Source organism: Melospiza melodia, chromosome 3, assembly GCF_035770615.1.
Source record: "Melospiza melodia melodia isolate bMelMel2 chromosome 3, bMelMel2.pri, whole genome shotgun sequence".
Lineage (NCBI taxonomy): Eukaryota > Metazoa > Chordata > Aves > Passeriformes > Passerellidae > Melospiza > Melospiza melodia.
The window spans coordinates 135,038,712-135,066,333 of NC_086196.1; positions in this window are offsets into that span (position 1 = coordinate 135,038,712).

Here is a 27,622-nt window from a genome sequence, read left to right on the forward strand (position 1 = left end):
TACTTAGAAAAGGAAGCTCTATGACTAGTTTACTCATAGGTGTCCCTGTTTGGTTTTAGTATCCAAAGATATCACACCAAAAGCTACAGAAATGGGTCTGTTCATGGATTACACCACTTTGAAGGCTAAAAAAGAAATCACGTGCACGTGTGTGTGCATATGTACATGTGCAGCTTCCACAAATGAATCCAAAGGGGAAATTCCATATGAGCATGTAACTATTTCATTACATTCCTTCCACCTTCTGCTGTCACGGTGTTCACAGAGCTTTTATTTAGAAAAGGCAGTAATTTTGTTCTAACATGCAGAACACCTGGCTCCCTAGAATATCATTATGGGGACGGAATGCTTTTATTGTTTTATGATGGTTGCTATCAAAAAACAATAAGAAAAGTAAATGTGTTAACTGATATCTAATTGTCTTTCTATGGCTTATTTGGCAGAACAAAACACCAGAACCTTCTGGAAGCAATTAAAGATATTAATAAAATGGATTTGCTGTGCACATATATCACTGATGACAGCACAGAGCACATGAGCACACAGCATATCTGAAAATAAAATTATTACGCCGAATAAAGTTCTCTTTTATTTTACCTGGACTTTACTGTTTATTATTGTGACCTGAGAAACAAAACCAGAGAGAAAACAGAGTATCTGGTTCAATTTCATAAACAAATAAAGAATTTCATCACTAGACTCTTTTGTCTGTGTTTTGTAAACCTTGGGACAAACTTACCTCTGACAAAAGTTTAGTCAGGTAAATCACAGTGAGGAGTCTCTGGTCTGTGTTTTCATCTTTGGCCATGTAATTAATTGGTTTGCACCATTTGGCAGATGGAGCTTACACACATTAACAAGAAATAAACAGAAAATATAACATTTTTTCTTTAAGTACAAACACATTTCATTTTATCTGTGGAGATTAACAGGTTTCCTGAATTGTTTGAAACACTAGAGTGGAAGAGACATAGAAACCCTTGCTCAGCCAGTCCTTTTCCATCTATTTCTGATACAGGAGCTTCTGCTTAGGGATTTTCTCAGAACAGGTAAATTCTGAGCCTGTGTTTGGATGTGCACATGATTGCACAAGTTGAAGAAAGAGGGCAAGATTTCTACCCAGAAAAATAAAATTCAGCCTAATTGTGGAAGTTAAGCCTACTCCTTTAAAGCATTTCCATACTGTGAGCCTTTTACAGCTGCAAATAGATTAAAGGGGTGTTTAAAGGTATAGCATTAAATGAGTACAAATAACTGTTTTACGTAAGTTGCCTGGGGTACATCAGTAGCCTTCTAAATGATCAAAAGGTATAGCTGGAGGCAAGGTCCAAAACCACCTGCTTATATAAAAGCCTTTTATATGAGGTAGCTGATATCATACATCTGCATTGATCTTCCTTTAAACACGGTAATGAAATCAGCATCAAAATTATGTTAAAGTACTGTTATAACTACCTGAAGAGATGGGAGCAGGAGAAGTGCAGTTCCATATTTGCCTTGCCCCATTTGCCACTGCCCTGGGATCATGGATTCCACCTGCACCTGGCTGTGGATCAGCAGGACAGAGGTGTTTTAAGCTTTATTAAGAGATTTTGAGGTTGATTTTGAGCTCTGAGGAGCATTCTTCACCTTAAACACATGAGCAGTTCCAACCACCTCCATGAGGACTTCAGCCTTTGCTGCAGGCTTGAGCATGGATGATTGGCTGAATAAGACCCAGACCAGATACAGACACTGATATTGCAGACACTTTGCTAGGTGACAGGGTTTTCAAGCAGCATTAAGTGAAAAAAGTTTATCTGGGAAAACCTGGAAACGTGGCCCTTCCAAAAATTTCACACCTAATCATGTAAATTACTCCACATTTCTGCATATCTTTACAACTCAAGTATCTTCATTTTTCCAAGCAAAGTTAAATCACACCAATATCTGCAGCATTATTATTCTCCATGCATTAATGATGTTACTTTTCAAGCTTTACCTTTTGAATCAGTTCAGCATATCTTGATATTTGTAACATGCCCGCTCCTAAGCCCAGGGGATCTTTTAAACAATAGTACTTATGCAATCAGTATATCAAATACTCCTAGGTAAGTTAAATATCATGACAGAGCGATAACTGTCTATCACTCTGTGTAGCAGAGGCTGCACAGGGCTCTGAATAACCTGCAAGGTGTCCCTGTCCATGGCAGGGGTTGGAACAAGATGATCTTTAAGATCCCCTCCAACCCAGACCATTCCATGATCCTGTGTGTCCCCATTCCTGCTGAAATAAACAGATACCAACAGTACAACACAAATCACAAGCACTTTGAGACTGTGACTAGAGGCAGAAATAAATCTGAATTTTGGAATAATTTTTTTTTTCATTGACTTCTATGGGAGGATGGTGGATTAACGTGGAACTAGAGCTCAAATTAGGAGAGATAAATTTCATTTTGTGAGACCATCATTGAGAAAACCAGGAGTACTTTTCTGTTTCTTGTTTACCAAGAGGAGTTCTAAACTGGCAACTGAAGAAAATGCTCATGATATGACCTCTCTGAGTAGTACTTTAATAAAACTGCAGCCCTGCCTCATGGTTTGCAGGATGTGGAGCAAATCTGTGCCTGCAAAGCAAATGACCAGATATTTTTCCATATTATATTGCAGATATGTTTATTAACTATTAAAATTAGAAGACTTTGGCCAGATTAATTTTGCTTGCTAAAATATGGCAATGTAACTGATGTTTTATTTCCTCCTTAGAAAATAAAATATTTAGTTCGCTTTTAACAGGAAAAAAAAAAAAAAAAGAAGAAAAAAATGAACCCAAGGAAAAGTCCTGAAAAGAAGCCTGCAGACCTTAAAGGACATTGATCAGCTCCTTCTCCCCCATGAACACATGCACGAGAGAAAGCTTTTAAAGTGCCCTTATTGTCAGGATACTGACCTTGTTTAAGAAAGAAAATGACATCTTTGTGTTCTGCATTTATTCCCTAACTGGGTAAGTTCCATCCAAAAACAGGGGAAAAGAAAGAAAAAAGACCAAAAACAAAAGCACTTTTTTGAGATGTATGATACTTAGACTATATTGCTCATAAAAAGATGGAAGACCCACAATTATGTGCATTACTTTTACAGAGAAAAGTGTTTACAAAGTCTAGGGAAAAGGAAAAAAAAACTTCAGCCAACCTCAGGGTTTAAAAGCCTTTTTCAAGATACCTTTTTTCTCTCCAAGGTGCTGAGCTGGAGTCGATAAAAGACCTCTCTTTGAGAATAAAATGCAAAAAGTCAAAACAGTTTTCCATTTTAGAGGAAGCCTTTCAGTGTGTTTGCCACCATTTTAATGAGTTCTTCCCCTCTCTGGGTAGTCGATATAGGAACGTTAACCATATTTTAAGAAAGATAAAAACCAAAAAAAAGAAAAAAGAAAATTGTTATTAGGGCTGGTGCTTAAAGACTGAAAAACTCTTGATAAAGAGTTGGGCTAAAAGGCACTGAAATAATACCTGTGAGGCAATGGCACACTTGACAAATATATAAGTATCTAAAGGAAGGGTGTTGGAGGATGGACCAGGTTCTGCTCCAGGGCCCAGCAGTGGCACCAGAGCCATGGGCAGGGACTGAGCCCAGCAAGTTCCACCTGGACAGGAGGCAGAACTTCTTTCCTGTGCAGTGACCGAGCACTGTACAGAGACCAGAGAGGCTGTGGAGTCTCCCTCTCTGGGGATATTCCAGAATTGTCTGTACACAATCCTGTGCCCTGTGCTCTGGGATGGCCCTGCTTGAGCAGGGAGGAGGGACCAGATCTGGGCCCCTTGGTCCCTTCCAACCTGCCCCATCCTCTGAGTCTGTGATTCTGTGATGTGGAGCTACTTGGAGAATGAGAAACCAAAAGAAGACGGAGAGATCCTGTAGACAGAAATATCCCTTGCAACTTGAATATGGCCTGGATTTTTTCTTCAAATTCCATAGATTAGCAAGATTGAGCTGGTGCAGTGTGTAAATCAATCTACAGGGAAAAGGGCCCAAACAGGTAATTTTGATAATCAAATTATAAGGGGAAACCCCCCAGGTCTGCCTTGACAGGTTCACACCTGTTTTGAAGCTCAGCTCATTTATTGTGCCTTAATTATTATTTTAGGTCCCTTCCAGCTGAACTGTTCTACTCCATTGGAATCAGTGTGGCATACATGGCATGGCATATGAAAAGAAAACAGAAAATAAATTTTAAAAAAAGGTAGTGAGATATTTCATGCTCTCAGATAATTAATTGAATTTAATAAAGGTACACAAATATATATCTATCCCCAGTGGTCCTTTCCTAGACACTAGCAAGCAGATTCCTTCTAAGCATCTTGTAGTTTTTAGGAAATGTCTGCAAGGGATGCAGCTGTTTCTAATTCACCATCAGATTTCTATAGAAATGACTAAGATGAAAATAGAGTGCAACTCATTAAAACTCAAGGATAAATTAAAAGAGACTGAATTAAAAGCTTCCCTACAACAAAGCACAAAGAACCAGGGAACACAGTGTTTCTTTGAACTATATATGGTAGTGGAAAGACCACCACTGCATAGGACAATGAATTGCCAACACTTTAAGTTACTCGTTACCAAGAACTACATGAACTGGAATAACAACTGTTGGAGATGAAGAATGTTGAGCCAGCAAATGTCATCTATCATCTTTCTGCCAACAAATGCTGAATTCACCACCTCCCTTTGTGATACAGGATGTAGGAGACCAAAGCAAATACCTGTTGTCAACACCTGGAACTAGAAAGACCTCCTGCCAGGATTGATTGGCATGACTCGCCTTTAACAAAAGCTGCCTCAAAAAATCTACAGGACAGAGACAGACAGGCAGAGTTCAGAAGGAACTTAAATAGCACCACATGCTCCCCACGATGGCTTTATCTGAACCCTGCTCAAAGCTACCTCCCCTTACTTTTTAATTCACAACTTACTGATGTCTTCAGAAGTGGAAAAAGAAAGGAGGAGAAGAAAGGAAATCGCTTTCCCTCTGCTTTCTGCAAGGATAACACACGGTGTGCTTGGCTTTGGTTGTGGATAATGGCAGCTGTATTTTCAGATTGATGACTTAGTCCTATTGTCTTGACAAATATTGTCAGATATTTCACACAAACATGGGTTTGGGTTGAAGACTGTAATGTCTTCAATGTATTTAGGGGCCTGACAGTCTTGCAGAGGTCATGTCCATGCCTAAGTTTTTCCACAAAATCTCTTCTCAAAGAGGTTTCTGGCAAAAATACCACTCCGGGAGACCCTGCCTTTCAACAGGAGAGTGGCTGCCAGTTCCCTTGTCCTGTTTTCTGTTGTCTGCAAGACATCAAGGCAATGAGGGACCTTGCAGCCTGGCACCCCCTGCCTCCCACTGAGGTGTGCCTCTGAGTGCCACAGCTCCCACTCCATGCCATTAGAAATCTGCTCACCACGGATCTCTGGTGCTCATTCCACAGCCTGCTGAACCCTGAAATGTCATGAAATCCATGTATGGCAGCAAGTGCATCAAGGACAGCATATTTAATTTCCTGCTGGCTGCAGCCTGGCATTATCTGTGTTTCTGAAAATTGCTGCCATATAGTAGCAGTTGCTATTTTTAAATTCCTAGACTTGGTGCAAATAATGAAGTAAAAGTACAATGTGTCTGTATAGGGATTGCTGAAACTGAAGAGAATGGGAGCTACTGATGAAATAAAGAGGTTTTGGTAAACATTCTCTTAAGGTCAAGTTGTTTGAGAGCCAATGTGGAAAGTCACCTCTGCAGAAAACCATCAGGCTGCCTACAGCTGCCAAAAAAACATAATAAGGAGATACTTGAGTCTTTATCCGATGTGACAATAGAGGCGAGGCTCCCAGTAAACCAGTCCAGGAAGGAACAAATAGACATTGTCCTTGGACTTCATTATGGTGGTGTACAAAATTGAACAACTACCAGCCATCCTGAAGTGTCCAATTCCTGTCTTTTCTTGAGTGAAAAGGGAAATGAGAGAAGTTGAGAAGGAAATAGAATTGCTAGAGAGGGATGAGGAGATCTCTTTTTGCAGAAGAGATCCAAAAAGATCTCTTTGGTGTTGTCCTGTGTTTCATTTGTTCGGATTAGGAGAGTTATAAATGGGTCTGTAATGTGCTGGGCCTGGATTCATGAATTTAGAATGAGTCATGAGGTGACATCTCAAATGTAATAAACAAAAACTGTGCAGAAATTTGGCTGGGGAAACCCTACTAATAGATATTTTTAGAAAAGAATTTCAGAGAATACATATCTTAGTTTCCTTAATTTACTGATTCAATGCTTCTTTCAATGTTTATCCTATAGATATATAGGATGTATATCATATATCCTATATCCAAGATCATATAACAGATTTCTACAGAAGCTTTCCCAGAGCTCACAATGACACTGAGCTCTTCTCTTTGAAAGAAGAAGGCCTGCACTATATTTCTTCTACTAAATACTCTGTATAGGAAGATGATCACTGTATAAATGTGTTGGTTTAGCTGAATTCCAAGTAGCTGGGAAAAAAATTAAAACTCAATAAAAATAAAAAGTTATGCAACTTGTGGAAAGACTTTCTTAATGAGCAGTGACATTCCACATTGAAATGCAAATGTCTACTAAGCCTGGTGACACCTATTACCAGTTTCCTTTTGTTATCTGGAGCATGCCATAGAATGTTATGTGTCACCTTTCAGGCCTTACCTCAGTGGTGCAACCTAAGGAAAATTGTCACAGGTATTTTATTTCCCATCTTCATTGGGTAATCAGAGGCTTCTGTGGGAAATGCCTTGGCTTTGCTGAACTGGCTATGCCCCAACCTAGAGTCATTTTCCAAAAAAGACTCAGGTTCAAGGAGAAAACATTAATTCTACTCAGTCACTATAGGGATTCACATTGTTGAGTTTCCTCAGAATCAAGCCTGTTACTAAGATTGCAATCAATTAAAAAAAATTTAAAAATACAGAGTCAAAATAAATAGACATAAGAGCCCATTGATAAGATCACTCCTGTGGAAAGCAGATGAACTGGTTTGCAAATTTTTCTCAAGCTATGTGGTGGTTATGACAGCACTTTCCTCACAATATTCTCATTACTGCAATATTCCATAGACAGATCTCTCAATGTTCCACTGCTCAGGACTGGAAAGATTCATGGAACCAAAAAGAGAGAATGTGCAGCTCAGGCATTGGGCTGGAGGTAGGAAGATTTTGTATCTTCTCTTTGCAATGCTTATTGTTTGTAGAAAATAACTATCCAAAAAAAAAGAAACATTAGTTTTTGAATTTTTCCATCTGGCTCAGAACCTTATATAGTCATGTGGACATTTAATTCTGCCTCCTCCTGCCTGATTGTTTAGCTGATCACTTTAACACCCAAATCCCTGTGTCAGTCACCTCAGTTCATGGTGAAAAACTAGAGATCAATTTCCTTCCCTGCATCCTTTGAATCCAAAATCTGTTTGGCTTGCAAATTTTTTGGGAAGTGATATTTTCCTGCTAGGTACTTTTAGAGTCAAATACATGCTGTAAGTGGACTGCCATAGTCTCAGGGAAATAATAATATAACCAGTTACTGATATCGATACAAACCATTATTTACTGGCATAAGAGTAATTTCAGCCTTTTTCTCATGATCTGCATGGGGCTTTTTCCTCTTCAGAATAATTTGAATTTCCAAGCAAATAAATTCAGTGTTTCTGTGCTGAGATTTTTTTTAACAAATCCTAAGATTATATTGGCAAGCATACAGTATCCAGAAACCATTTTTATTATTATTCTTTTTTTACTTACATCCACACTGAGGAATACACTGAACACCAATGATTATGTTTTATGGATCTCCACACAAAAAATAAAGAAAATAAGAAGAAGGAAAAAAAGCATAAGATAGAGCCCCAGTGAAAGAAATGAAAACGTTTTCCTTTCAAAGCTTTCCTTTGCTTGCTAGGAAAATATTTATGAAATGCAGTTTAATGCATTTGCTGAAAATTAACACAGAGATGCATTTGCAGCTAATTAACCTATTCTCAAAGAAAGCAATTGGGAAATGCTTGATTAATGTTTAAGGCATAAGATACACACAAAAAATGTAGGCAAAACTTCATCATGGCACCCAGGAGATCACTGTGTGACACAATCTAGAGTCTGTGTGTAGCTCACTCTCCACAGGAACTAATTTTGAAGCGCCAGAATGCTGTGAATTGTCTGTAAAACACTGTAGAAGAAGCTCAGCGTAGAACAGAAGGCATGCTTTCCCTAGGAAGAATGCTGATAAAATTTTAATGAAGTAACATGTTGTCATGGGGATTTGTTGCTATTCATTAATTCATTGTGCTTTTCCCCTATAGTTTTGCTGAAGTTGAGTGACAAATTGTCAAGTAGCAGTCTTAGAGGTTTAAAGTTTCTCATTGATAATCCAACTTTACTGTAAATAGTTTTAAAGTACCCACTGTTTATGGAATAAGCCTTCTGAGATGCTGGAGTTAGACTCATCCATGTGGGGAGAGTGGGCTGTGCTTACTTTATTCCCTCAACCACCTCACTATCAGTAACTGAGAAATCCACCTCCCAGGCACAGGTCCTACCACATCTGAATATTTCCAGACATGTTCATATTATCAGAGTGCCCATCTTTAAAAAAACAAAACAATAACCCTGAAAAATGTGTGTCCTCTCCAGGGACGGTGGGGTGAAGACTCTGGCCTGAAGCCTGAGAAAGGCAATGAAGCTGGGGCAGGGCCTGGAGCAGAGGTCTGAGGAGGAGCAGCTGAGGGAGCTGGGAAGGGGCTCAGCCTGGAGAAAAGGAGGCTCAGGGGGGACCTTGTGGCTCTGCACAGCTCCTGACAGGAGGGGACAGCCAGGTGAGGGTTGGGCTCTGCTCCCAGGGAACACTGACAGGACCATAGAAAATGGCCTCAAGTTGTGCCAGGGGAGGTTTAGATCAGATATTAGGAAAAATTTTTTCAGGTAAAGTGTTGTCAAGCTTTAGAACAGGTGGAGCCACCACCCCTGGAGACATTTACAAGCTCTGTAAATGCGGCACCTGGGGACACGATTTAGTGGTGGTCTTGGTGGTGGTGCTGGAGGAACTGTTGGATCGATGTTCTTAGAGGGCTGTTCAATGATTCTGTGGTATTGCTGCTCCCCAGGCAAAAAAATAATTTTATCCTCTTGTCTGAGAACTTGGGTGTGAGATCTATGGGGATTCTGTTGTTTCTTTTTGTTGTTTTTCTTTTTTCTCACAAGGGCTTTATCAATGCAACCCCCATCAGGATGTGAAGTATCTATGGAATTTACAAGAAAGCAAGTACATAAACCCCCCATAAGAAGGTTTTCTTGACTGACCTTTCAATAACAGCAGGGATCATAGTCAAACCGTAAAATGGTGAGGTGCATGGAAAAAAAAGTAGTTTAGCGGGCTTCATCTGAGATGTTAACTCATTTATGGTTCTGGCTTTTGAGAGCTGAGTGCTGTCTCTTTACTCAATATGTGCTTCCACATCAGACCATGTCTTCTGTCTTAATCTTTGCAAATATCCACATCCAGCTCAGACTTTTCTATTTTTTTATTCAAGATAACATTTTTGAACCTGAAAAGTAACCCTAAGGTACCTGAATGCTACAGAGAATGCCATCATCTTCAGCTGGTGTCAGCTAGATCAATTGTTTCTCATTTAAGCTATTCCAAAGTTTCAGGTGTTTGGTTTTTGGTTTTTTGTTTTTTTTTTTCTATACAGGGCAAATAATTTCAAGGTTTTCAGGAAGAGGATGGTATAAATTTTGCACAATGAGGTGATATTCACATAGCAACACATTTCTAAAGTGTAATATTTTCCAGGACTGGCTTCCAGCTGTTTTCCAGATTTGCTGACAATTCTGCAATGGAAATAGTTAGAGTGTAATATCAGATGTGATCATGACAAGTCTTGGCCAGGATTAAAATCCTCCAGATTTTAATTTCCCAGTAATATAGCTGAAAATGAAGGTGTTGATTTTAAACAGACATTTTGAGACATCTCTGTTTACCCAGACTTCCCTAATTATCAACAGTGAATGTGGATAATTAGTCAGGAAGGGATATGTCAGAGACAAAATTATTTCATTAACAGCATGATCCTTGTTTAATTGTTCTAATGGATGCACACATGGTTTTGAAACTACATCTACAACAGGAAGAATTTTTCCTTCAGAAGATTACCAAAAAATTTCTCCTTTTCAATTCTGTACCAGTGTCAAGAATAAATCTTTCTATCCACCATGAACCAGAGATCTAAATTGTTCAGTCTACCAGAAACAGCCTTAAAACATCCTCTTAAATTTTTAAATTTCATATCAGCTGTGTTTTATCAGAGTTCACCCCTATACTGTGTTGGCTGGAGAGGGTCCCTTCACAAGGGCAGTGATGGAGCAAGGGGGAATGGCTTTAAACTGGCAGAGGGCAGTCTAGAGGTTTGACAGGATGAAGAAATTCTTTCCTGTGAGGGTGGAGAGGCCCGGGCACAGGTTGTTCAGAGAAGTCGTGGCTGCCTCATTCCTGGAAGTGTTCAGGGACATGTTGGAAGCCAAGGAAATTCATGCATCTCATACCCTGTGTTTTCCCCGAGAGCTTTCAAGTGGTAGAAAATTTGAACCAGTTCGTGTTGAGGCTGTACCACGTCTAAACTCAGACCTAAAGTTGTAGCAGGCCTCAATGCTACCCATTCTATCACCCAGTCCTGCTGGTTGTGCCTGTGGCTTACTTGGAAACAGGACGACTCCAGAGGTTTAGCTTGTCTCTGTTGCTTCATATTTTCTGTTATATTTTCTCACTTCAACATGGTTTGAATAAATGTGTGATTGAGAAGTGATAAGAAAAAATAGACTAAAAACATGAAGAAATTGAGATTATGGATCTAATTATGAGAACTTGCAGAGCCAAAAATTTGGACTCTGAGCTGATTGAATCAGTGTAATCACAGATCAGTGTAACTTTATACCAAGTGAGAATCCAGGGCAGAGCCTGCTTTGTTAGTGTTAAGTGGGGAGTTAAACCAAATTATCCTGTTACACACTGGATCAGAATCAAGCCTCTTGTGATCCTCCACCTAGATTTTCATTGCTGTCTAACCTTCTGCATCTAAATCTCTTTTTAAACACACTTGTCTTTCATTCCAGTAGGACCTTAGCATAATTTGCACTTTAATGCTACCTTTTGCTAAATGATCTTAATGTCCTTTACAGGAATTAATTGATTAAGGCTCTGCCTGCTCTTAAGAGTGCATGCTTTCATCCTCAGTTTATCCAGGGGGATATTGAAACATATCCAAGTCAAGTAACAAGCTCAAGGTCACAGGAGGGGAGTGAACAAAAGTGGGAATCGAACCTGCACGCCTGGATCTGCCGAGCTGCAATCCCTGCACTCAATGCTGCTCATCACCTGGGTGTGCAGGCAGCTCTGGATCCAGCAAGTTTTACTGAAGCCTTGCAGGGAGATGTAATTAATTTGTTACGAATGCCTATAAATAAAATAAATGCTGAAATGATCCACACTTCTCTGTTGTCAAAATCATCCCCATCTCTCGCAATCCCTGCTCACTGGCTGCTGACATTATTTCTTGGTTATTGGATGACAGTTCAGTGCCTTGAGTGTTCCTCTCGCTGTAGGGTTAGTAGGATAATTGACAAACCACAGGGACCAGATCCCTGGATTAGGATGACCGGACTGTCAAAACAGCCGTGACAAACTCTCACATCAACTTCTACTGCGAGTCAAGGCTATGAGGAAAAAATGCACCTTGGCAGAGCCAGAAGGGAAGTCTTTAGTTTAAATCTTTTCCCACTGCACAAAAAGCTACAGCAAGGGGGAGGAGAGAGCATGGATCTTTGTGTTTAATTCATAGAAAACTCTGTTCCAGCAAGTCACAATTAATTAGAGTACTTGAGTAAACATTTTGGGGTCCTATTGTGTTTGCCTAATGTGTTTACTGGAATGCATGACAGATGTCACTTCTGTTTCTTATTAGAGACTGACAAATGACTGTAGAGTCTGTGTGTGTGGAGCCCTCAAGAACACCCACACACAAACAAATCAATTTATTTGGCAAGGTGAACATTAGCATCTAAAAGTTGTGGGTACTATTTAAATTAGTTACTGTCTACATAGGAACTTTAGAAATTTAAAGCATTATAGAAATACTGTTACTAGTATTACTGAATAATATCTTCAGGGCTTTTTCTTTTTTGAATTTAAATTTTAAAAAAGAACACTTGAAACAATACTCAAATCGTTTGCTTTACTTCATGTCACTTTTAACATGTCTCTTAGACTTTCAGAAATTCAGTCACACATCTTTGAAATGACAGCTAGAGTGGCATCTGTTTATAAAGAAAGAGAAGTGTTCTCTGTATGAAAATCTATATTGCAAAATGTTGAAAGAAAATTAAAATGCAAATACGGAAGAAGGTTATTTACTTCATTCTGCAACTAACACATGGGATCGGGACACCTAGGATTAGAAATATTCAATTGTTTCTAAAATATAAAACTTGAAAATTATTCTTCATGCTTCACTTGGGCTTTGGAGTATGATCAAATGGGTTTGGAATAGCTAATCAGTTTTTAGGGAGTTTATTTTATTGAGAGTCACGTTTAAGAAAGAAAAGTGAAATTAGAAAAAAAAGATTCCACAAACAGTGTTTTACTTAATGTCACAGAATGCAAAAGAAGGGCTAAGAGTCATAGTATTGAGGATGAAAATCTAGAGATAGGAGGGAATCAACGTAGGAGGAAATGACATTTTCTGCAGGAAAACTGAAATTACAATTTTGGCTTGCATTTTTCAGAATTTTGTGGGATTTTAAATTTTTTTCTCTGTGAGGCACCAAGTTTTCTGGTAGGGGAAGAGATTTGCATCCTGAAGCTGACTCTTGTCATTCAGATGTGAAATGCCCTCCGACTTGAGGAGACACATAGTTTGAATTAAAGATTCTTCTTTATTATGTTGTTGTAGTTTTTTTGACTGCAGAATCAATTCCAGTCATGGTCCTGGTCTATCATTTGATTAAAGAAAGCACATAGACATGTACAACAGCTTTATTCATGTGATTCCAGAAAAATCTTCAGAGAAGAAACAGAAGTGGAATTTTGTTAATTTATTTTCCCCCATAATGCATAAAGTAGTCATTAAATACCTCCAGAAATTTTAAAAATATGTTAATATATGGCCAAATAATTCTTTAGTTGCTGGTAGGACTTAGGAGTGAAAACCATCATGAGGCACCCCAGTTAGCCCACCTGTCATCAAAAATTGCTTTTACCAGTCCTGATCTGAATGAAATTTCATTTGCTCCAGGGAAAGTTTGCCGAAGTTCTGTGTTGGAGGAGTCAAATCTCCATTGCTGAGAGAGCCAAATAAAAAGTTTATTTTTGGCCTTAGGCCAGTCCTGCTTGTTACCTGTGAAACTCAGTGTCAGTGGGAGGTTAGAACAAAACCTTTCTTTGACCAGCCTGCTGATTTCTTCGCTCTCATTGCTCTTCTCCACGGGGTCAGGCAAATTTGGCAGTAGGGGAGAAGAGTCAGCAGTGTGTTCTTGTGGTTTCGTGTTGTGCCAGCTGGGTCTTTGCTTACAGGAGGCACAGAGAAGCTTTCAAAGTATGCCTTGATCATAGAATCACAGAATCACAGGATGGTTTGGGTTGATCCTAAACCTCCTGTTCCTCATCCTGTTCCTGCCCCCTGCCATGGGTGGAGACACCTTCCACTAGACCAGGTTGCTCCAAGTCCCTTCCAACCTGGTCTTGAAAACTTCCAGGGATGGGGAGTCCACAACCTCTCTAAGTTTAGTTTTGTTTGGATTGTTTAGCAATTTTTAGCTCAGGTGTCTTAATTTCTGTGTGACTGATACCTCCTTGACCAAGTTAGCACCATTGTCACCCTCCAAAGCACAGTGTTGCCATATCAAAAATTAAAAGTTAAAACTTTTTTTGATCATTATTTTTTTTAAGTCATTCCAAGTGAAAAATCTGAAAGTTTCCTTTTGGAGATGATGATTTAGAAACATATAATTGTTTTTGCAAACACTATTTTCTTTCTGCTCAAATTAAATCTGTGAAACTGAATTAAATCCATAAGACCTTTTGGTAATACTGACTGCACTTCTCACAACTCCACTGTAATATGAGATTCTAAAAACAGTGTTTACAACATGAAACTTAAAATATCACCAAGAATGATCCAAATGTATAATTTGAGCTTTGTAGCCTACTTCTACTCTCTGATTCAACATTTCTGATATAAGTAAATGTATGTGATTGGGAAAATGATAGTGGTGCCAAATTTGTGTGGGATATAAGCACGTTTGCCACATAAAGCAATGACATTATTCAACGTGGTAGAAACTGCATCACTACAGTTTGAGTAAGTTTTCTGTAAAATGCTACAAGTCTTCCCCCAAAGAAAATATTGTGCTAGAAGCAATTTTTCAACTTTTTTTTTTTTTTCAGCAAGCTTCTTCACTGCCGAGTTCCTAATATAACCCAAATTACAGTTTTTCATGAAGGGCTTCATGCAGGGATATCACATTTTTCTGATCCTGCATGTTTTTTATGGAATTAGCAGCACATTTAGAGATTTACCTGGTAGCTGTCCAGGAAGATCAAGCTGGTGTTCTTGCTGACATCCTAATTTCAGGGAATGACCAACCAGCAGTGCCACACATGCCAGCATTGGCTCAGCTGCCAATTGTTACACTGGTTCAACAAAAACCCTCAGACGCCTACAGCAGAAAGGAGATGAATTTCCCTAAATTTTTGGTAAGATAAAATTACCAAGATTTCTGAAAGCAGAAGCAAAGCCAGTGCAGCTGGTGAGTAATAAATGGGATGATCTAATAAACAAGGTCTGGATAAGAATGTTTAATATGCTAAAAGCAAAAACACAGCAGAAGAGACTGAATCCCTCAGCCATTTTCATTTAAGAAACCCACACCTTAAGAACAAGGGCTGAGTGCTTATATGGTATAAATCAGGACAGTGTTATTCAATCTTGTGTTTCTGGAAGGAAGGAAAGAAAGAGGGAGGAAACATTGTGTGACAATTATTTTTCACTTATAAAAGTATCCCTGTGTTTTCCAGAGTTTATCCTTAAGTTTGTATCCTGTTTTCATGGCATGACTTGGATTTTTAATCAAGAACAGGCACTGAGATGTGAATCAGGAGCATCTCCCCAACTTCTGTTTCCCTCTTTGTCCTATCTGAGCTGAAAACAGAGAGCTGAAATCGAGATGGATGCAGTTGAAAGTGGCTCAAGGCGCAATTTGTAACCCATAAGTGACCTGTCTGAATTCAGTGGCTGATTCAAAGGGGAGTTTTTTGAATTACATACAGTTAAAGGAACTTTTAGACCAGATAATGAAAAACTCAGTTTTTATTTGGTAATGGGTTGGGATTAACTGCAAGGTCAGCATTGCTTCTTAGTCTGGTCTTTTTAGTGAGACAAGATTCATAAACTTGAACTGTTAAAATCAGAGATCATCTTTGTTCCCATCTTTCATTCATGTCTTAGAATTGGGATCAGAATTATGTAGAGAAAAAGTAATTACTGCACACACAGACTATATGTACTCATGAAACCAACAGTAGATGTGTCTGTTAAAGGAATTAGGAAAAAAAATCAGTTCAAGGTTGAAGCCTGAAGACAGTGGAAGGTTCTGACCACAGTTCCAGCAGTAACAGGAACATGTTGAGATCTGTCAAGAGGCCAAACTGGGATGAATTAAGAGGTCCTCTACATGGCATAGTACAAGGTTTTGCCTTCAGCCTGGGTACTGCAGGCAGCATTTGGCCATCCTTGCAGGGACTCTCAGGGACCTTGTGTAGCAGATATCAGTAAAAATTTTCCATTTGGAGCCAATTACTTTCTAACAGAAGTCGTTATGCTGGATCCATGAACTTCCAGCCCTACAGGGAGTAAGAGCTCAGATTCCTCAGGGTACAGGTCAGATGAATTTGCCACCTACCTGAGGTTTAAAATCATGTGATTCAAGGTCAGATGGACACATCTATCTGGACCTGCTTCTGCTATTTGGTTGCATTTATCAATAGCAACAATGCTTTTTCCTAGATCATTTCTGATTCTTGCATTCAGTACATGGCTGACACAGATCACACTTTGTGCAGCACTGAGAGGAGAGTTGTAAATGTGTGGCTTTTTTTCCATGCTTACATTTATGCTGTCTCAGTCACACCGATTCTGGTGTTTACCACGTCTTACTGAGCTTGGTAATAAGTCAGTGAGGAAGTGGTTACCTTTTTCATAAGATCACAGATAAACAGAATGGTTTGGGTTGAAGGGATTTTAAAGAGTGTCTTTTTCCAACACCTTCCCATAAGCAAGGGTATTTTCCATTAGACCAGGTTGCTCAGAACTCCATCCAACCTGGAGCAGGTACATGGGGATAATACAATTTCTTGTTCCTCAGCTTGGCCCAAAACATGAGGACTCACTGGACCAACTGAGAAGAAAAGCCCTTGGCTGACAGGCATTTTTGTGGTGCTGGATTTTTCTCCTTCTCCGTGCCTGTAAATTGTGTACACTCAACAGATTAAGAAATGGAGTCTGGGATGGGCTCTGAGGTAGCACAGCTCCGCCTAACCCAAGGAGAGACCTGTTTGCAAAGGTATCTTCATTGCTACCTCTTCCTCTAGTCAGTTCCTAACAACAATATTTTAACTGTTTTTACTGTTGAGATTGGCTTATTACAAGTCAGATATACCAATGTTGGAAACATCCAGCAATGGAGAAGCAATATTTTCTATCAAAGATAGTGCAGTAAATTAAAAAGACATCTATCATTTAAAATAACAGCAACATGGGCATTTTTCCTCTCTGAAAAATTTCCTTCTCTGCCGTTCCTCCTGCTCAGTGCCTGCAGTGTCTCAGTGCAGAGTCCACAAAAGCACAGGTGATCTCACTGCTCTCAGCAGAATTATTTTTAGTCAGAAGAATCATTTGCAGCAGCAAACTCTGAGCATTGCTTACAAGAAAATCCAGTCATAATTGAAAGGATGTATGAAATTAAAACTTAAACCAGTAAAAACCACAAGGAAAAAAAAAGAAATCTAGTTGTGTTTATGCAATCTATATCTATTTATATCTAACTAAAGTACTACACATTTTTATTTTTATGTCTTCAAGCAGGTAATAATTAAGACAGATGCAGATGCCTATAAAACAAACCATTTTTCCTTGCTATTGTTTGTGCTGTATGCTCAGGAGCTTTAGTTATGTTTTGAACAACCAGTGAGTTAAAATTGCAAATACCTACAGATCTGAGCCTGCCTTGAGCAGCTTTTTTGGTTCTGATTCCTGACCTACTTTAGAGGGTTTATTTATTTTTTTGCTGAAAGTAGCACCCAGCTTTTCAAAACAAGATGCTGAGCTAGAGGAATATCTTTTAAACAATAACTTAGTTTGAGAGCAGTCAGTAACTGTAGGCTGTGTAAGCTCTGGCAATGAAGGATTAAATCAAACCAAGGACCATCAATTTTGTTTCTCTAGGTAAATACACAGTGATTTCAATTGGATTGTAGGGGGAGAAATGTAGGCAGTGGAGGGGGAATGTAAAGATGAGGAGAGGGTTAGGGTCTAAAGTTTATAGGTATTGTACAAAGCAGAAGAGAAATTTATTCTTTGAGTGTACCATAATAAAAAAGAAATTTTTATGTGTGCTGCAATGTTGCCGTGGTTGTATGTCCAGAGAAATCACATTATGTGACATTATGTAGAGCAGCTCCCCATGAGTGACTTCCACTTTCACTGAACTTTCTTCCATCACCTGTCATCTTAAAGCAGTGTGTGCATGACTCAGAAGTCAAAATCAATAGAAATAAGGCAAATGTAAGTCCTTTAGGCCCATTCACTGCTAGTTTCAATGGCAATCCAGCATCTGAGTGCTACAGTGACAGGATTTCAGAGACACTTTCTGCAATAGTGATGTAAAATAAAGTGCCATTGTAGTTAATCTATAGTGTTCTGAAGAACAGGGTTTTGCATACAACACATTGAGATGAGTATATGTTATTTAATTTTATATTTATCAGATTATATAGGGAAAATAGCCCATCTCCAGCAAAAGCAAAATGCCTGCGGTTCTATAAAGGGGAAAAAATCTAACAGATTTCCAAATAAAAATTCAAATAGACTTTAACTTTTACAGCTTTGAGTGCCAATAGGTAGATTAAAAGTTAGCTTGAAAAAATGCCTGAGGGAGCAAACAGTTGCTTAATGAGGATACATGGAATGAAATTAAAATGCAGCCTTAATAAAGATAAATTCAAAATGTAATGTTAGCAAAGTCATATTATTTAAATCACATTCCCATCTATAAAGTGACTACATTTGGTCTATCTGGAAAAACAGAATGAAGAAAACATACACAAACCCTCTAATGATCTCCCAAATCTCAAAGGTTGACTTCAAAATTATGGAATAAGATTTAGCCCACAGAGAATATGAATGGTTACATACAGCGCAGAAAAACCTCATTTCAACTTAGGGAATCTTCAAAGCTGTCTTCCCAAAAGGGCTGGATGTGCATGTTTTGGCTAGTGAGAAACAGATTAGTTTTGCTAAATATTAATAAGTCTTTCCTATATGCCTTAATACTTGTTATATTCTCATGCTGTTTTCCTCAGCAGTGAGAGTGTCTTATTGATCTGACACAGGTATTTCACTGCTCACGCTGACACCGAACACGCAGATGGTAAAAATAAAACCTGCCAGAGCTGAGCTGACAGACATTTACCTCAGCAGCTGCAGGTACTTCATCAGGCACAGCTCTAATTCAGCTCAGCCTACGACCCCATCATTTACAATACTGTTTTGGGATGCCCTGATGTATTGTCCATGAGTTTCTCCCATCTGTGTCATAGAATCACAGAATGCCCTGAGTGTGAAGGGACCCATCAGGATCATCAAATCTTGGCCCTGCACAGACACCCCAACAATCCCACCCTGTGCATCTCTGAGAGGTGTCCAAACACTCCCTGAGCTCTGGCAGCCTTGGGGCTGTGACCATTCCCTGGGGAGCCTGTTCAGTGCCCCAAAACCCTCTGAGGGAGAACCTTTCCCCGATATCCAACCTAAACCACCCTGAAACAGCTTTATGGTGTCCCCCTTAGTCTTGTCACTCGTCACCAGAGAGGAGAGATGGGTGCTTGTCCCTCTGCTGCCCCTCACAAGGAAGCTGCATTCTCTGAGGCTGTGAGAGGTGGAAGTTCAGCTCAGGGTATCTCACTCACTGGGTACACACAAGCCTGCCACACCCCGACAAATACCCCACTGCACGGTGCAGCAAAATGCGCTTGGTGTATATGGAAAGTGGAAATGTTGAAAGGAAATCTTCACTCTGCATTCGAAGTGACATTTCTTATTTAAGGAGCTGGTTGTAAGATCCAGACAAACCTCTGAGAACAACTGTCTGTGTGGTAAAACACTTCTCACAGAGCTGAGGCAGCCGCTACTACAGCAGCGTGCACCGCTCCGAGTCTGATTAGAATTCTGGTGAACAAGCTCCTACAATTATGATTTGATTTTAATTAGTTTAGATATTAACAGAATAGGCCCCAGCAGTCTTTAAATGTCACTGAGTTTCCCAGAAGGCCAAGGGTGTCTCAGCCATCTTTCTTGCTTTGTCCAAAGGGCCTCCGGGAAACCAAGAAAAAGCCAAGGAATATCAAAGCCTCGAGTACACTGTGGTCACCCACACTAATCAGCATTGGGTCTGTCAAGCGTCTCTGTGACTCACATTACCAAACCTTTTAAAAGAAGCACATTTTAATAATTTCCTGAAATTACCCACTAAGGGCATATGTAACATTTAGCACATTATTATATACACTGCGCTGAGGTTCATCAATCAATCAACACAGAGGGTAATGTGCATGTTTAAGCTACATCACAGAAGAGACTGTTGTTGTTGAGAACTTTTCAAAACACATTGGTGCCAGTCTACTGGGGTGGCAATTAATTAGGAAGAAGGTGACCGGTGGCATTGTGCACTGGGAAAATATTGCCAGGTTGTCTCTGAGTGTGAAACAGCTTTTTTTTCCTTTAGCTGAAGCAGTTGATTTGCTTTTGTGAAGCTCAGAGACTGAAGGGTCCTTGAGGAATCTGAAGGCCCTGACTGTTGTTCAAGTCAGTCCTTTAGTTTTGAAAAGAGAAAGAACTGTAGAGCTAAAAAAGTTAGAGCATAATTCTGTGGAGGGAATTTAGTAGACAAAATACTGTGCCAAATATTATATTTTCATGATGCAATTAAAATAAGTTTCTAGACTTTAAAATGGCCCCAGTAGATTATCAATCAGAAGGTTCAAGAAAACTAAGTGAAACTCAGCTCCAAACTTAACTCTCTGAAGGTACACTGAGGGTCAAAACTCTCCTTATTATGGGATGCCTGGAAGTGTTCAAGGCTCTGAGCAACCTGATCTAGTAGGAAGTATCACTGCTCATGGCAGGAAGATTGGAATTAGGTGATATTTGAGGTCCGTTCCAACCTGAGATTTTCTATGGTTATATGATTCTGTTACTATTAGAATCTGTTAGTATATTCTGGCTCATGTCAGTTGTTGAAACAAAGGAAATTGTGCCCTTTGAGTACGTTAGGATATGGATGACTGGCTTGGAGCTGTCAGGTATAAAGCAGGAGATGGATCAAATCTGGATTTGGCATCTGGAGAGGCATCTAAAGGCAAGACACTGTGCAGCACTGAAAATTACTGGGCTAAGTGAATTTAGTTGATATCATAACATGCAGCCTCTTCTCTACTGCACAGTGTGTAACAATAATAACATAAACTTGGTGGTGTCTAGGACACAAATTCACAAATCCCCCAAGCACTTAATTTTTAGCTGTTCACTCTACACGTTGTTTAAGAGGCTGCAAGTCAGTGGACTATGAGCCACCTGTCAAATCAAGATTACTGAGACATACTAAATTCTGTAGACAATAACATGCCAAGGAATAAGACATTAATATAGTCTCTGGCCCATCAAAATGATCAAGTGGAAGGAAGAGTTGACTTGACGTGAGTTCAAGATAAAACTCTGAGTGCCAGCTCCTCACCTGAATTGTGAGCAGGAGCAAAGCTGTGAGATAACAAACAGAAATTCTTGTGAGGCATCTCCCACGTTGTGATGAGAGAAACTACATAAATACCATAAAGGAAAAAGAAAAAAAAATATTCTCTGAGGTGGTGGGGCTGTTCCTCTCTAGAGTCCCTCTTTTCTTTGGACTTGAAGCCCATGTTGGCAATGTTCACTCAGAATTACACTTGCCTCTGGATCTCTGTGGGGCTCAGTGTGGGGTTCTCTATGATTCCAACAGTACACTCATCTTATGTGTGAATTTTCCTTCATTTCAGTCAAAAGTGTTCACCATCAGAATGGTGTTTTCTTGGCGTGCTACCAAGAAATGGTTCATGCATGCAACAGAAAAGCATGCAGAAATCTTTGAGGCTGCCAAGCCTCCTATAATTTATTGAAATACCATCCAAGGATGGAAGTCAAACATGAAGCATTTTGGTGTTCCATAAGGTTTCCCATGAGCTATGGGATGTTATGTGCTATCCCCAAGCCTTGCTGAGGCTCACTCTGGTAGATTTCCTCTTGGTACAGACCACAGCTGTGATGGAGAACATGCCAGCAGAAAAGCAGGAGGGCTGATAAGCAGCTGGGTATGTGGGTTCATTCTTTGTCCTGTTTTCATTTAGCATCACTGGTAGATATGACGGGCTGCTGGTTGGTTTTAAAGAGGAGAATGCACTCAGGCAGTGCTGGTTTGGCAGCTAGCAAGCACCTAAGAATGTTTAACCAGAGCAGGAGAGGAATGGCTTTCTGGAGTTGCAGCTGTGGATGGCAGACTGAGGTATCACAGGCCAATCTTGATTTGAGGAATTTTACCTAATTTAGTTGACTATTAATTAAGACAAACTTCAGATTACTGAAAAATAACTTAGGGAAACGTTTTCTCTCTCCCTCACTCAACCTGAACTTCAGTCAACAGCTTTTGGCCCCTCTGCCTAATTTCATACTTCCTATTTTGGGTTTTTTTTTTTAAAGAGCTACACTTTAGCCATTCCCATTCTGCTGATGTGCTGTGTGGCTGCAAGAGATTGTTAATGGTTTAAATATTGCTAAAATAATTGGAGGACTTTTTCCCATCATAGCAAAATGCAAAGCCACCTGCAGCCACCACAGCCCACCCCTCCCCAAATATGCCAACCAATGGAATTTGGACTTTGGAACTTGGGATAAAACAAAGGGGCTACTATTGGCCAGTCCCAGGAGAAGAATGTATCCACAAGTTATGCCAGAAGAGAGAGTGGAATGCTGATGGCTCTAATATTCAGGGGGAAGCTGCTGATGTGCACAGTGACTGCCCCAGCACAGCTCAGGCTATGAGGTAAGGAAAGAGGCAAAGCCTGGAGGTGGGTCCTGCCTCTTTGTCCTTACTCAAGCTGTGATAACTCCCCTGATGGAGAAGTACTGGGACAATCACATGAAGCCTGAAGGTGTTCACCTCTACTAATGGGCCAGAATGGGCTGTAATTGACTGAGCTGGGTTTGTGTAAGAGGCAGCTGGATTGTCTTAGAGGGTGTCAGAGGCTCATAGCATTTCCTCATCCAGGCGAAACTCAACATCCCACAGGAAATATGTGGACATTCCCACCTGAACCTGAGTGAATATGAACAAAATAGATGTTGAGTTCTGGGATTTTCTCCACCATTCAATGGATCCAGTCTGGAATCATCATTATGACTCAAGCTGTGAACACTTGAACCAAGACACATCAAAATTGCAACCTAGCTTGTTGCTAGGCCTACAGAAAGTGAGATCTTTCTACACTTATCCTTTCCTTCTCTTTGCTAAACATTTTCACAAGTTATATTTTTATGCTTTTATATTTTCATATTATTATAGATAACAGCAACCAAAATGTCATTATACCTGTTTTCCTGTGCAATTAAATGGTTCTACATGTTTCCACATGAACATGGTTCTACACGGTTCTACACATGCAACCAAATAAGCCCTACATGTGTGTATTTACCAACATGGACCATTCAGCATTGTTTCACTGTATTAGCAAATGTCTGGGTTCCCCTTGCCTCCCTTGACAGGTTGTAGGAGTGGTTCAGAAGGTGGGATTCATGATTGTAGCAGAGTCTGGCTCTTTGCTTCTTATCCATTCAGTGTGGTTCTGCTGTCCCCACAGGGGGGTTCAGCCCTGGTGTGCAGTGAAACAGTAGATTTGTGGGCTGTTCTCTCTGCCCTGAAGCAGTTTCTCAACTCAAAGTCACCACTAAAATCATTAAGGTTGGAAAAGACCTCCAAGAACATCAAATCCAGTTGTTGACAGCCACCATGTTTTCCATTAAACTGTGTGCTCACATCTTATATCTGTGGTTTTTGAACACTTTGAGGGATGGTGACTCCACCAGGGAAGTCAGTATTTCAAAGCTTTACTTACCATGAAGAAAAAATTCCAATACCTAATCTAAACTTCCCCTGGCGCAACTTGAGGTCATTTCATTTCATTCTGTCACTTGTCACCTGGGAGAAGAATGCTCCAAGCTTGATTCTTATAAAGCTCTGTAGTCTGTGAAGTTTAGCTAGAACTGTGCATGTCTCTGTTTTCACATGTTCATCTGTTTCTCCCTAATGACTTGTTAACATATTTGTCATTGTCACCAACTCTTCCAATGACATCAGATTCCAAGGAATGATACGGGCTAGCTCAGTAAAGGAGAAAAATTATTTTCTTATGATTCCATCGTGAGACAGTTGCAATATAAACTCAATACATGTTTATTAGAGAATCAGTGTAGAAGGGGCACTGTGTAGCTTAGGAGTGGGAAAATCTCAGTGTTTGCAGTTTATTAGAGATCAGAAAGCCCAAACTCTCACTTCAAAACTTAACAAATTAAGCTGCATTATTTCCACTGTTTTGGAAAGTAATGGTGATGTTTGAAAAGTCTTGATGAAGAAAGTGACCTTCTTCAGGGTCAGATTTAGTATCACAAAGTCATAGAATGTTTTGAATTGGAAAGAACCTTAAAGACCACCTGGTTTCAGCCCCTTGCCAAGGGCAGGGACACCTTCCACTACCCCAGGTTGCTCCAAGCCCCATCCAACCTGGCCTTGAACACTCCCAGGGATGGGGCAGCCACAGCTTCTCTGAGCAATATTCCAGTACTGCACCACACTCCTGTGGTAGAGCTGTTCTGAGTAAACTGAGAATAGATATTTTTCTTTTGACTATTTCTTCCGTTTAAGTGAAATATTTTTTTCAATTTTATGTAGCAATACCTTGGATTTAACTACTGTTCCACCCCAAAACTGGTGAATTAACTATACTGGGTTTATACACCTACATTTAATGGTCTAGATTTTGACCTGTTCATACAGCATCAGCTTTATTTGCTTTTGGTTTGTGAATGGAAAATGATGCCAGAAGATAATTAACCTGCACCACACAAGAACTGTGGCTCTTTATACCAAATCCTCTGCCCTACTTCCTCGTACTTGCTCAGGGCTTCCCATTTGTTTACACACATAGGCCAGATTCTGGCTTGAGGCATCACACAGCTGATCAAGGGCTGTGCAGGGGTTTTTGTATCCTTTTGATTAGCTCAGGCAGGAGTTGTATCAGAGTTGCCTCTGTCTTCTAGTACACCCTGCACTTTGTTCTCCTTTCTGTGTATCCGTGAAGCAGCGTTCTCCAGACCTCGGGCTTTAGGAGGATGCTGCCATCCATCACATCTGTGTTATAAAACAACTCCAAAAGGCCAAGGTAAAGCAGCTTCAGCTCTTCACCAGTTTTCCACAAGTTATTTCCTCTCTTATGCCTTGCTTACTCTGAGCTCAGGGAATAGACAGCCCAAGTTCTGAACAGAGCAGGCAGCAAAGGTTGTTTGGATCTGTCTTTTCTCGGGGCTGAGATGACACCTATGTCCATCCAGGAATAAACTGTCTTCACATGGCACCATTTAGTCACACAGATGCCACCAAAATCCTGTGATTAGCTGTGTTGTGACTTCTAGTCAGGAATATTTCCTGCTGAAGCTACAGGACTGGTATGTCACGAGCAACAAAAAATCAGTTTTCGGCACAAGTCTTTCTTCTCTTGTTTCAGTCACTCTCATCTTTTGTCTAAGTGAAGCTATTTCATAGAGGAAAAGCAACTGAGAAATGTTACATTAAAGAGACTATCATTGACAGTGTTTTATATTTAATTACAGCTTTGATTCCTGTTTGAGAATAGCTATAAGGCATCTATTGTTTACAGTCACCTCTGTCTCATTAACAGCAGGAAAACTTTCTCTTTCATTTTTTTTTCCACTAGCATTGTTTGCCACTGTGAAACAAACAGTGGATCAGGTCTGACAATTCTGAAAGTCATATAACAGATATGTGTTTTTAAGGGATCATTCATATTGTTTATTTTTAAAGGGAGAAATCAGAAATATATTTAACCAGAATTTACTTTTCAAAGGAACAATTTCTTCTCCAGAAATTATCAAATTTTCCATCCCCCTGGACAGAAGCTAAAAATACCACTCATCCAGACAATATAAAAACTAGAAAACTTGCCCCCTATATGACAGACACTTTATTTATTAAACAGAGAACACATCAATTATGTATAGCAGTTATACTTATGTCAACTATTTTGTTGCACAGGAAGATTTATACAAGGGTGGGAGGACAGCAGGAAAGTGTGAAAACAAAGAAAATAAATAGTTTCCTGGAAAAGGTTGAAAGATAGACAATCATTCCATTTTGATACATGTAAGCACAATAAAAAAGATACAAAGTGTTTAAGGACTAACATGATTGAGAGAAATATAGACGATTAAGAGGGCAGTGATGCCCACCCACAGAAACTTAACCACAGATAATGAAGCACCTGAAAATGCCCCTCTGAATATTTTCTGTGTAAAATGGGACATTTATTTTCATTTCACAACAGGGATACAGTCAACTATATGCATTCATAACAGCAACTGTAAACACCTAATTAGAAACTGTGACAATGAGTTAAACGTTAAGAAACCACATCTGCTCCCCAAGTTATTGTCTGCTGCGAGAGTTCTCTCCTTCTGTACATGGCCAAACAAAAAGGGCCAGGGCTCCTTCCCTGTCTGTAAGGCCAGCTGGGAGGAGACAGCTTGTACCCATATGCTTGGACACTCTTCCTCCTGAAAACAGAGTGACTGCATCCCACCTGCTGCCTGGAGATGGCTCCTGTATTGTGTGAGCCCCTGAGCAGCGTGCAGACACTGTCTGGGTGGGTGCTGCTAAACAAGGACCAAAAACGTGGCTGGCAGCACTTAGGAGAGTCAGGATATTCACAGGATTGACAGGATGGTACCCAGACCCTTTCTGGGTTATTGGCTGGTGGACAAATAGGGCCTGGGAAGTAAGAAAGGGATGGAGGGATCAGGTCAGGAGCTGTTTAGATGTACAGGGAGCTGAGGGAGTCACTGTAATGCATTAATCTATCTAAGCAATATGCAGGCAAGGGAGAGACAATGGGGTCACCAGATAGACCAAAGTGAATGCCACAACCCTGAAATACATTTTAGACCACAGAGACAGGATCAAGGAATCAAAAAATGGGCTGGCTTGGAAGAGACCTTAAAGTTCATCCTTCTCCAAGCTCCATCCATCCTGGCCTTGGACACTTCCAGGTATGATGCAGATACAGCTTCTCTGCGCAACATGTTCCAGGGCCTCACCACCCCCACAGAGAAGAATTTCTTCCTAATATCTAGCCTAAATCTACCATCTTTCAGCTCAAAGCCATTTTCCTATGTCATATCACTTCATACCCTTGCAAAAAGTCCCTCCCCAGCTTTCTTGTAGGCCTCCTGTAGGTACTGGAATGTTCTCTAAGGTCTCCTTCTCTTCTCTCTCCAGGCTGAACAGCCTGACTCAAGAGCAGAGGGGTTCCATCCCTTTGATCTTCTTCAACCCCCTGTTGTGTCCAAAAGTTTAGAAATAGAATACATAATATTTTCTTCTCCCCTTTCTCAAGCCGCCATGTGGAGAAATATGTTGTATATATATGCCAACATCATGGAATGAGAATTAGAGATGAATCATGGCATGAACCCATGTAGCTTATTCTAAAACTACTACTACTAAACCCATTCTGTAGTTTATTCTAAACTACAAAACCTGGTGGAGTCAATCTGTCCTCTCCAGTGATTTCTACCATATGCCATCATTGGTGGCTGGAAAATGTTCCTTCCAGCCTCCTTCCCTTTCCAGACCCACAGAACCAGCAAGCTGAAAAATGTCATTCTTTTGTCTTCACCTTTCTTTTCCTGTATTGCTCTTGTTTTCTCAGCCCCATCTTCCAGCATTCCATACTATGAATATTATAGGTATATTAAGAGTCAACAAATGTATTTATATAAGTTATAAATATTCCTGTTCATTCAAAGCAGCAGGCATGGGAAGCTCATAGTGATTTTCCTTCTTTTCTTGTGCAGAAGTAGGAGTTTGACTGACTCACACCTTTATCAGAATTCAGTCATAATGTGTCTCTATGTTTCCTTAAGGGACCTTT